General features: G+C 42.6%; 1 long non-coding RNA gene across 1 annotated transcript; it reads left to right on the top strand.

Annotated features, from left to right (window-relative positions):
* Nucleotides 1-761: 761 nt before the first annotated feature.
* On the top strand, nucleotides 762-3,937 carry LOC123082977 (uncharacterized). Its single transcript, XR_006439173.1, has 3 exons — nucleotides 762-1,104; nucleotides 2,651-2,709; nucleotides 3,468-3,937. It is a non-coding gene; the product is annotated as an uncharacterized lncRNA (long non-coding RNA).
* Nucleotides 3,938-11,870: the final 7,933 nt, after the last annotated feature.

Genomic DNA, 11,870 nt, shown 5'->3' with positions numbered 1-11,870 from the left:
TCCACGTCAAAGCCACATCCTATCTGCTCCATGCCGCTCTCCCTGCTTGCAATCCTATCGTCTCCCGTCAACCCCAAACCCTAAGGGTGTGGTCGATTGTAGGAAAAAGAGCCACTAGGATGGCTGGTGATGGTGACATCGATGATGACTCCAGTGACCTTGTCGACTTTGGCCTCGACTGAACAAATGGCATGGGGACGATGACATCACTAGCTAAGAATTGTTTTATCTTCCTTTTAAGCAATATAAAGACATATTTATCTATCTTATTTACCTTTTTCAAGTTGTATTTATTTGCTCTTCATTTGAGCAATTTTTCAAAATTTGAAATTACTTGTAATAATACAATAATTTAAACAATTCGTAAATAATTTAAAATAATTTTAGTTTTAACTAGAAGCATCCAGAACTTTTTTTTCTCCCTCTCTTATTTACCTTCGAGTATTTTTCCTCACATTGTCCTTTCTCTTAACACATGTCAATACGTTTTTCTGAGACTCACATGTCAATTAGTTTACAACTTTGTAAAAAAGTCAGCAGAATTCAGTCCCGCCATTTTTTCTCTTATTTCCCTCCATTTTTTCCACGTCAATGATTCCCCTCCATCTAATTTAAAAATACGGAAATGCTATTTTTCATCCGGCTGAAATCTTTTCGCTTTCATCCGTTTTTCTGCTCGTTCGATCCTTGTGTCATGATTCGTGCTTTCCTCTTTTTTTCCCTACCTCGGCGTTTTTGTTCATTATCGGGCCCGCAACCTTCTCCTGGAGACCCGTTAATCCTGGCGGGTAGCGTGTCCGTCTTCATTCCCCATTTCCAGCGGCGCGAGCTTGAGGCGTTGATTCATGGCGATTTTTGACTAGAGATTTCAGTAGCTGATCTCTCGTGGGCAAGCCGGTGGTTAAGCATCCGCTCCAACTCCCCTTTCCCATCCTCTGCTTCCTTGTGCTCAAGCGCGCGCAGAGGGAGAGGCGAAATCGATGCCATGGCGATCTGGCTGCGTTGTCTTCTCTGCTTCTCTTGACTTCGTGCCACTCCTCATATTCCTCGAGTGGATCTGCGAACCTTGTACCCCCTCCTCATCCTCCATCCATGGTTGGTTTTGTAAGTATCCTTGCCCCCCTTGTTCCTCTCCCTGTTTTTTCTGTTCGAATTTTGCTAGATCCGGCGAATCTTGTATGTTGCCCTGTGTTGCCGTGGTTCCTAGATGTTTTGGATGTTATACAGGTGTGGTGGTTCGATGTATATGTAGTGGTGGATCCTTCCTGTATATTGTTGATTTTTTGTGCTTCCAGATTGCCCTCTAGTTGTCAAACTTGCCATTGTGACGAGTAGCTCCTAGTTGTGTTCATTTACTTTAGTGGATCCCTCTTGTAGTTGTCGAGGTGGATCCCTCCTGGTTGGTTGTAGATGCTGAACTCCTACTGTGTACCATCCCTCCTGTAGTTGTCGCTACGGACCCCTCCTGTTTGGATGTAGATGCTGAATCTAGCTCATAGTTTGTATGAATCTATAAAAATCAGTGTAATCACAGCTAATTTAATATGATTACATTGTGTTCCAGTCTCTGAAACTCATGTGTTTTCATTAGAAATCTAGTGTAATTTCACTGAAATTTGCATTGTAAGTACAGTGTATGTTTCAGTGAATTTTCAGTGTAATTATTGTGGGCATTTTCACTGGAATTACAGTGCTTTTGAATTGTAATTACAGTGGTGATTTCAGTGCAATTACAGTGAAGATTTTAGTGTGTATTCCTAGTAGTTTTACACTGTAATTCTCAGTGGATTTACAGTGTAATTACTTTAGTAATTTAGGTGATTTTTTTGTAGTGTAATTCTCAATGCATTTTCAATGTATCATTAGTGCATTTTGTAATGTAATTCTTTAGTGGGTTCAAAGGATTCTTAGTGGATTTACAATGTAAGCGTAAGTGGATTTACACTGTAGATTTTAGTAGATTTGCACTGTAATTTCCAATGGACTTGCATCTTAACTCTTGACTTTTACAGTGTAATTTTCAGTGGATTTACAATGTAAGCTTAAGTGGATTTACACCGTAGTTTTTAGTGGATTTGCACTGTAATTTCCAGTGGACATGCATTGTAACTCTTGATTTTTACAGTGTAATCTTCAGTGGATTTACAATGTATTTTTTACTGGATTTAGACTGTAATTTTCCAGTGGAATTTGCACTGTTACTCTTGAGTATTTCAGTGTATTTTCAGTGGATTTACTCTGTAGTTTTTAGTGGATTTACACTGTGATTTTCAGTGTTTTTTACACTGTAACTCTTGATATTTTTCAGTGTAATTTCAGTGGATTTACACTGTAATCCTTAGTGCTTTTGGGTAGGGACGGTATTTTACCCCTTTGTAATCTGCATTTGAGTAGGGGTTGGATTATCTATGTATTATATTTAGGGGAATTCACATTGAATTTACATTGTATCTCTCAGTGGACTTACACCGTAAAATTTAGTGGGTTTTACAGTGTAATTCCAGGATTTATAGTGTAATTCTTATTGGATTTACACTGTAACTCTCAGTGGACTTGCATTGTTTTGTTGAGTAAACAAGTATGCTCCGCTCTGTTTTGTTGTCAATAACCAATTTAGAAAAGCATGATTGAATCGGTTTTCTTTTCACAGGATTTGTTAATGCTATAAGAGAGTCATACATTAAGGAACTTAGCTTCATCATGTTCGAGGTACAAATTCTGGCCCTTCATGCTTGTTTCCATCCCATTTGATTCCTTTGCAGGCACCTGTAATGTAAACATGTATATAAGCATTGTTCTGTTAATCTTGAAACATGTACTGTCTGCTTGTACATGTGTTTGCCCCTTTTTGTCAGTTCATAGGCTTAATTGATATGATAATTGATCATTTTATTACTGCCTGTGTGTACTCATTTGTGTTTACAAATAGTAGTTTGTAGCAATTTGAACTTCAAGTAGGAAAGAAAGGTCTTTCTATGTAGTTCCAAAGTTTATAAAATTCAGCCCTAGCTTCTTTACAAGAGTTATTTTGTAATCATGATCTAAGTTCCTGATTAGTGTATAGTTTGTGTGTGCGAAAGTTTCTGAATTACAGTCCTAGCTTTATGAAAATATAGCAATTCTAACTTGTTTGTTCAAGGATTTTCCTAACTTTTTGTATTTTATCTCCCAGAACATGTGATCCCCTATCTTTTTTATACTCATTTCCATGGGTTGTATCTGTTGTTTTCAATTCAGAAACTTCCTACTAGTTCTGAAATTCACGAATTTAACATGGATTTTTTGTTTCCTAACCTTTCTGCTCCTGCACCCCTAGACTCATAGGATCCTAGGGTTCTTCCTGGATCTAGTTTTGATTTCCTGGTTCTAGTGTAAAGTTCCAGAATTCATCTTTTTTTAGTTTATTTGTCTCTCCAGCATGTATATATAATGGTTCACAGGCGCCTTTTGTTTGATTTCTGATGTAGACAGGCAGGGGAGAGAAATCTGTCTAAATCATACTTAGTATGTGGTGATTGCAAAGTTGGGGGTGTTTACCTGTGTTTAGTCATCTTCGGCAGAGTGGATCATCTTCAGGTTTCTGTCCCAGATCATGGAGGAATCGCCCCCTTGGTTGGCGCTTATTCCCGTTTCCTCTAGCTGTTCCCCCCTCCATGTTCTTCCCCTCTGCAGTGCATTTTTGTAGTGGATATTACACTGAAAATAATAGTGGAGTTATTATTGTAATTTTATAGCTTTTCAATGTAATTTTTAGTGCTCCTAATTTGTCATGTCATTTTAGGTGTGTGTGCGTAGGTGACATGCATCATCCTGATCCTTTCCTTTTCTTTTTGTTTTGCTTTAGCTTAGTGCACATGTACATAGTAAAGCTTGCCTGTATATTTGGGTTTTTTTTGCCCTCCTTGTTATTTTTCTGTCAGAGCGGGAAAAGTTGGGTTGTGGACCTGTTAAGATCATGATGTTGGTGGTGTTTAAGAGTTGGTGTGTGGACCCGTTTAAGCTCGTGATACTGGTGTGCTTAAAATCGGGGACAAGTGTAGGAGCTAACCGAGGACATGAGACACGGGACAGGGAGACACGTGTCATTCTGTAATAGGTGGAAAAATCTGACTGAAAACGAATTTGTTTTCATCCGGATGTAGAATAGACAGTCCCTAAAAATAAAAACTGAAACTGCTCGGTTGTTCCACAAAATCTGCCCCTCGTCTACTTGACCACCACGCGCACGGTTCCATCTTCCCCATTGACGCCTCCACTCATCACGAACCCCGCCGCCACCGCGAAGTTCACATTCCTCCTTGACGCGCCATCTCTCTCTCCACCTAGCAGAGTCGTCTGTCGCCGCCCTCTCTCCACGTAGCTGCGCCGCGGTCGAGCCCTCTGCATGTCGTTGCTGCAGAGGAACTTTGCCCTGTACTGGTAGATCGTGCCCCCAGTGGAAGCATGATCGAGCACTCCACGGAGGTGATGCAGCTCGTTGTCCCCAACCCATTGACGTGCTCACCTACCTCGCATGGAAGATATCTGAGTTCCCCGCGTGCCGCGTGATTGGCTTCGTCACCAACCTTCACTCCTCCAAGTTCAGATTCCTCATCGCCGAGAACCTCGGTGTCAATGCGCAGGACGTGCAGGTAACTCAATGAATCTTCCTGAATGTAACCATGAATCCATGATTAATTACCTCGATCGAGCTTGTAGTCGGAGTGGTGGGTGGATAATTGTTCCAGCGCCTTCCTTGGAGATCTTCTCCCCAGTGGCCGATTTATTCTCTCTCCCCACAGAAGTGAAGGACCCTCCCCTACATTGTCGTCTCCTTTTGGCCCTCCTCTTCTTAGTAGGCCAGCAAGTACACATCTGCAGTAAGCATCTGACAGCTGCACTCCTTTCCTCATGTCATGCAAATTACAGTACTAATCGTAGAATTGTCATGTCCCATGATCGGATTGGAAGTGGAGGCGCGAACCAGGGGGACGAGGTCAAGTCTATTAGCTTGGATAGATGTAAGCCATTTTGACGCATTCTGAAAAATAGCATACTACATATCTAGCTTCAGGCTTTGAGGTATTTTGCAGTTTGTATTAAACATAAACAGCTCTGTTCTTGTTCTTGATATATGTATGCCCACATATGCTTCTGAAATATCATGCAGTATAATTTTTATTTTACTGAAGGACCAAACTTTACGCTTTGATATTCTTTTTGTAATTGTGTGTTAAACAAAAGTAGCTCATTTCTTGATATATGCATGCAGAATTGCATACATGTGCTTCTTAAGACAGTGTAATCTGAATCTTTTACTTAAGGACCTACCTTCAGACTTTGAGCAATATTCTGTATTTTATCTGTAAAATAGTTTTGTCCTGGAAATGCAATATTGATATAATAAGAAAGTGAAGACACAATACAAGCAATTGTGCAACTCCTACTCTAACGCATAATGAAATAGTTATGATCTTGTTTTTGGTATGTAGAATGATCTTATAAGTTATAACACCACAACCTCTTATTTCGCAAAAGGTGTTCAACCTAGACTTTTGCGACATACAATTTGATGATCCTTAGATATGCACTTTGGACAGCAAAGCAGCATCTGATATTTCGAACACATGGTGTGCTCCCCTGATTTGTGTGCGCCCTTTTCTTCTATTAACTAGTGTAGGATGCAATTTGTATGGTGGGCGCATGCATGACAAGAAGGTCAACAGAACAGCAATAGATGTCTTCCGTTCCACCACATACCAAGAACAATGACTTCTGCAACTACCAAACAAGTGTATGTTATGCATTATTTTTTGCATATTAAGTTTATGCTATGCATGATTCTTTGCAGGTTTTAAATTGCTTACGTTAGGAAATCTTTCTCATCTACTTTCTTTTATATATTTAATAGGTTGGCACTATATTAGTTTGAAGAGCTTGGGAAATCAAAACAAGAATGTTGCTTTTGCTACACTCTAAAGTACCGACAAGAATATAAAACTGATGGCGTTAAACTTGGTAATGTGTTCTGAGCAGTACGAGTTGATGCTATGTTAGCAAAATATGATATGCTGATATGACAACTAAAAAAAGATTAAAAATTATTGGTCGGGTGACAAAATTAATTATTACATGACCTTCAACCACTAGTGCAGAACCGACCTTTAGTGCCGGTTCGTAACGGTCTTTAGTGCCGGTTTGCCAACCAGCACTAAAGAGTGGGGACTAAAGCCCCCCACCCCCAGTATCGGTTCGTCACGAACCGGCGCCGCTAAAGTGACACCACGTGGCACGAGCCAGGCCCGTATGCGCGTAGGACATTAGTACCGGTTGGTAACACCAACCGGTACTAAATATTTGGGGGGGTTTTGGCTTTATTTTCCATTCCATTTTTTTTGTTTGCTGGTATTTCACGATACTACAAATTGTACACGTTATGCATATATATAAATAGATTTTCTCATACGTAGAACCGCATATATATATCATCGAACGTCTCACAACCAACACCATTAATTATTCACACATACACATGTATATACATATACAATTTCTCCTATATATGTTGCCTTGGTGCCTCCGGAGCATGATGACAAGTGGTTCATGGGGGCGGTAGCGGGTAATAGTATTCTCCTTTGAGATCTATGACCTGGTCGAGCAAAAATCCGGCTATTTCCTCTTGAAGTGCTAGTATGCGGTCCGATGGTAGGAGCTTATCCCGCACCTCTCTGAACTGTTAAGAAGGAGATCAATATGCATGTGTATTAGTTGTGTGACTATATATCGATAATGGTGTGAATAGTGTTCTGACAAACGTACCCAGTCATGTCTATCAGATCTGCTCTTTTCGGACGCCATCATGTGAATGTTCTCGCAAACGTAGAATGCACACAGATTATTCCCCGATGCCTGCTTCAGGGCCTTTACGAGAATGGAATTGAATCAGATAATGATTAATCAAGCATGATAATTAATTAATGATATTGAAACAAGAATTAAAGAGATGGTAGCTAGCTAGCACTACTTAATTACTTACCTCTGGTCGATGCCAAAACAACTTTTTTGCCCATTTGCCTGGAGTCACCTTCATGAACTTTGCCCATGCCCTGCCCGCCGGCAAAGAAAATTAATAAAGGGATTATTAAATAGTTCATATCAGGAAATGACGAACTAATAATAGGCCGAGATATAGTTAATAATGATTGAAATTACCTGTTGACTATCCCCTTCACGATGGTGTAGTCTTTATCCTCTTTAGTTAGTGAGTCCAGTAATTCAACTTTTCCTTCCTCAACTTTAATGTCTAACAAGATCCAGTGTCAACTGCATGCGCACACGTTTGCATGTCTTAATTAAACCGACAAAGAAAAATAGAATTTGTAGTACAAGACAGTATGACTCACGGGAAGTTGTAAGGAAGTAGTATATCTTCATTGGTAGAGGCGCTTCAAGAACTCTAGCATGCTTTCCTCTACACTTGCTTGATAAACTGGAAGCTTCCATATGTACTCATTAATGGTATTTGGGTCAATGAACCCAATGCCATAGCGTCCAGATTTTTTCATTTCATACATCTTCATCCTGCATATAATACTACAGAAAAGAATATAGTGAGGATAATTACATGTAATGATTGATCAAAATTATCACTACATAACTAGCTTGAGACTTAAATTATAGAACGAAATCACTTACAGACAATAGCAACTGACGATAGACTTGTCGAGTGCGTCTTGATTGTATAACTGAAATAGTTCTGAATACTCAACGGCCAGAGTTTTCTCATGGTAGTAATGCTCATGCTTGACATTCACCATGAGGGACTCCCGATTGGAAATCTTGGTAATGTTCATGTACTATTGATGCAATTCATACATTCTCGTTGGGGGACCTTGTCTGGATGGACCAAAGGTTGGCCCTAGACATATTTCCGTTTTATTTCCGATTCTCTAAGCGGAGACATGGGCTCGATTTCGAGGAGTTGTCCAACAGAGATCTTGAGCATTTCAACCTGCATTATATGCTCCTCCATTATTACCACATTGCCCTGCTGGGGAACGCTAACGGTTTGCCCACAATAATATTTGGTGCGCGTACTCTCTCATGTGTTGTTGGCACAACAAGCGGGGGGATCGCTTGCGCCGCCTGTTCTCCCAGCTCGGGAACGGTTTTCCCGCATTTTTTGCCAGCTGCTTGTTGGCTCGAGCTCGAGCTCGCTTCCTTCTATAGCCGTGCTCGATGTAGCTTCCTAATTTGACGCTCATAGTCTGAGTCAACAGGCTTGGGAGCTGGTGCTCTAGCCATACAAATGAAGTGGTCAATCGTTTTCTCAGGCACTTTCTCCTTTGGCGGCGGTGCCGGTTTTGGTCCAAAATGGGCGTCCACTAGGGCCTGCACTATGGCTGTGTTTTGCTCCTCGGTCATGTCGTAAGGCCTCTGAGGAAGAGGAGCAAGGCTTGGACCATATTTATATCGCTTGTCTCCGCCTGTACTTCCTGGACTACCTCGACTCGTACCGGTACGCACCATAGCTGCGGCGTGTCTCTTCTGGGATTGCTGAGACGGCGGAGACGGCTGACGTGGCTGACGCTGTGCCGGACTTGAAGCAGGAGGAGTGGCCTGACGCTGTGCCGGACATGAAGGAGGAGGAGTCTTCTCAAGCGTTCGGGGACTTGGAGGAGGTGGCGGACTTCGAGGAGGAGTCGGCTCACGCGTTCGTGGACTTGGAGGAGCGGGAGTCTGCTGACTCGGTGGCGGATTTCAAGGAGGAGTCGGCTCACACGTTCGTGGACTTGGAGGAGCGGGAGTCTGCTGACTCGGTGGCGGACTTTGAGGAGGAGTCGGTAGACGACGTGGTGTCGGTGGACTTGGAAAGATGATGCAATCCTTTCTCCATAGGATGATACGATGTACGGCCTCTCCTAGTGTGCGCTCGCCGTCACCTCCAGCAATGTCAAGTGCTAGCATCGAATATGGCTCCACCACTTCATCAACCATGACACGAGCATAGCCCTCTGGAATCAGGATGCAATGGAAGGTTGCTTCACGGGTAATTGTGAAAGCAACGCCGTCCGCCACCTTCATGGATATGTTCTTCATTTTGGAGTGTAGCTCACAGTTAGTGTTCTCTATGATGTCATCCACAGGGTGGTATGTATCCAGCAGTGTGTCGCCCGGGGCAGAACCAATGCTGCTTCTCTGCATGGATGGGATGGTGCTATCCAATGATGGACGATCATCCGCTTGCTGCTGCCGCTGCTGAGACCCCCTTTCCTGGCTAAGTGAGTCGATCTGCTGCTGCTCCTGCTGGAATTTGAGTGCCAAGTCCGCGTGCCTTGCTTCTAGGCCTTGAAGGTGTTCTGCGTCCTGCTTCCTCTGCTCCTTCTCCAACTTCCTCTTCTTCTCCTCCTCCATCTTCTTTCTTGCACGGGACCTGTGGTCGTCATTCCAGTCCAAAAAGCCCTCAAACCAGGGAATAACGCCCATGCCTCGTGTTCTTCCTGGGTGTTCAGGATTTCCTAGGGTGCGCGTAAGCTCGTCGTTCTCTCTGTTGGGCGTGAACACCCCCGCTCGAGCTTCTTCTATTGCGTCAAGTATCTTTTGTTTGCCTCCTTTTAGACTTGCCTTCTTCGAAACCAGGCCTTTCTTCGGGTCCAGTGCCCCCCATGCGCATAGAACCAAGTTCTGCACCTGGGGGGGCAGCTCCTAGTAATTGGAGTGACCCCTGCACCCTCCATCTCTTGCTCAGACTTATCCCACTTAGGCATTCCCACCGCGTAGCCACCTGTACCCAGCCTATGGAACTGCATCTTTTTTGCGGCATTGGCCTTGTTTTTTATCGATCGTTCCTTAGATATTTCTGAATCCTTGAATTTCACGAAATCATCTCGGTGTTCTCTTTGCTTCTCCAGTGTTCCCGTGAATTCTGGAGTCTTCCTTTCTGCAGCGAGGTAGTTGGCCCATACAGTTTTCTTGTGGGTGTTGAATGCAATGGCCATCTTCTTAAGAGCAGCGCCCTTCACTTTGTCCACATCTGCTTTAGTGAAATAATCTGGTAGGGTGAAATGTTCCATCAGAGAATCCCAAAGGTCTTTTTTGGCTCTGTCGTCGACCCAAGTAACACCTGGACATTTAGTCTTTGGCTCTTTCCATTCTTGAATGGAGATCGGGAGTTTGTCCTTCACAAGAACTCCGCACTGACGAGTCCACTTGTTTGCAATGTTCTTAGGCGTCAGGGGTTCGCCACTAGGTTTGACGGATTCGATGTTGTACTTTACACCGTCCTTCAACAATCTTCCCGGGCCTCGCTTTGTCCTGCTGTCTGTAGAAGCAGATTTGCTTGATCCGGAGGGCTGAAAGAAGGAAGATCGATTCGTTCATATATCTTAAAGTAAAAAAAATGTGATGATCACCAGATGCCTGCTTATATAAATATACCTCGCCGGTAGTCTTTGTTATTTGAAGATCAGCATTCTCTGTGTCATCATAAACATTGTTTGTGTCATCATAATCAGATCATAGTTCATGACTTCATCAGCTCGGTCGTCGAGATCGAATATCTTTTCATCACCCTCTCCGGTATTGTTCAGATATTGGGAGCCGTCATCTGCTTCATTCAGATCATCTAGCCTGCCAGGGCTGCGTATGATGTCGAACAATTCCTCTTCTCTGTCTCTGCCGGTATTGTCCGTCATAGCTTTTACTTAACTAATACAGAAGAAATATAGAACAATTTAGTATTCAAATCACAATGCATGGATGCAATCAATAAGGAAAAAATGAATCATATAGTACATAATATATATGCATAGTCTCGATTAATATATAATCTCGAATATACATCATCGTCTCAAATAATATATATAATCTTGAATACATTGTCTCGAATATTATATATTGAATACATCACTGGCTAGGTACCTAACAAAGATCGAGTACTACAGAAGAATCTAGGGCGCCACTCGCGGTTCCTGGGGCACGGGCGGTGGACACCCAAAGAGAAGGAACCATCACAGGATCATATCTCCGGTCATCTGCCCAAAGAACCTGCCAAGTAGTGGAGAACCTGATGTCGTCCATAGCAGCCATGTAGTGATGGACGTGCTCGTCTTCCTCCCTGACACGGCGACGCACCACCTCCGGCGGGGCCGGCTACCTCTGCACCGAATGTGGCCCACGCGAACGGCACCAAAGGAGATCGGGGTCGACGATGGGACCCGAGTCCGGGTTCCTCACTAAGCGGCGCGCCCCTCCAGGTAGCAGCTCCCAGTAACAGCTCGGCGGAACCCAGTCCCGGACATGGGTCCTCTGAAGCATTACATCGTCATGAACGGGTCGACGGCGAGGATGCGGGCAGGGCATATCGTCGAGAACAAATACTATATGCCCGCAAAAAGTAACATTAATCTAACATTCTATATGCAAATTCTAACAATTTGACATTAATCTAATTCATCTAACTAAAACTAATTCTAAAATTTCTAACATTTTTGATTATATAACTAACATTTCTATAACATTTCTAATATTTCTATAACTAAAAAACAGAAAAATTGCTAACATTTCTATAAATATTTCTGTAACTAAAAAACAGAAAAAAAATTATAACATTTCTAATATTTCTATAACTAAAAAACAGGAAAATTTATAACATTTCTATATAACTAACATTTCTAAAAATATTTCTATAACTACAAAACAGAATAATTTCTAACATTTCTATAACTAAAAAACAGAAAAATTCTATAACTAAAATTCTATAATGTGTGTGTGTAGTGTGTACATGTGTGTGTGTGAACATGGCGGCCGGGGTGAGCTCACCGGCGAGGCGACGACGGGCGGCAACGACGGGGCGACGGGACGGGGCAGCGACGACGGGGCGACGGAACGGG

This window comes from Triticum aestivum, chromosome 4A (assembly GCF_018294505.1).
Source record: "Triticum aestivum cultivar Chinese Spring chromosome 4A, IWGSC CS RefSeq v2.1, whole genome shotgun sequence".
In the NCBI taxonomy this organism is placed as follows: domain Eukaryota; kingdom Viridiplantae; phylum Streptophyta; class Magnoliopsida; order Poales; family Poaceae; genus Triticum; species Triticum aestivum.
This window is presented reverse-complemented; position numbering and strand designations above follow the sequence as displayed.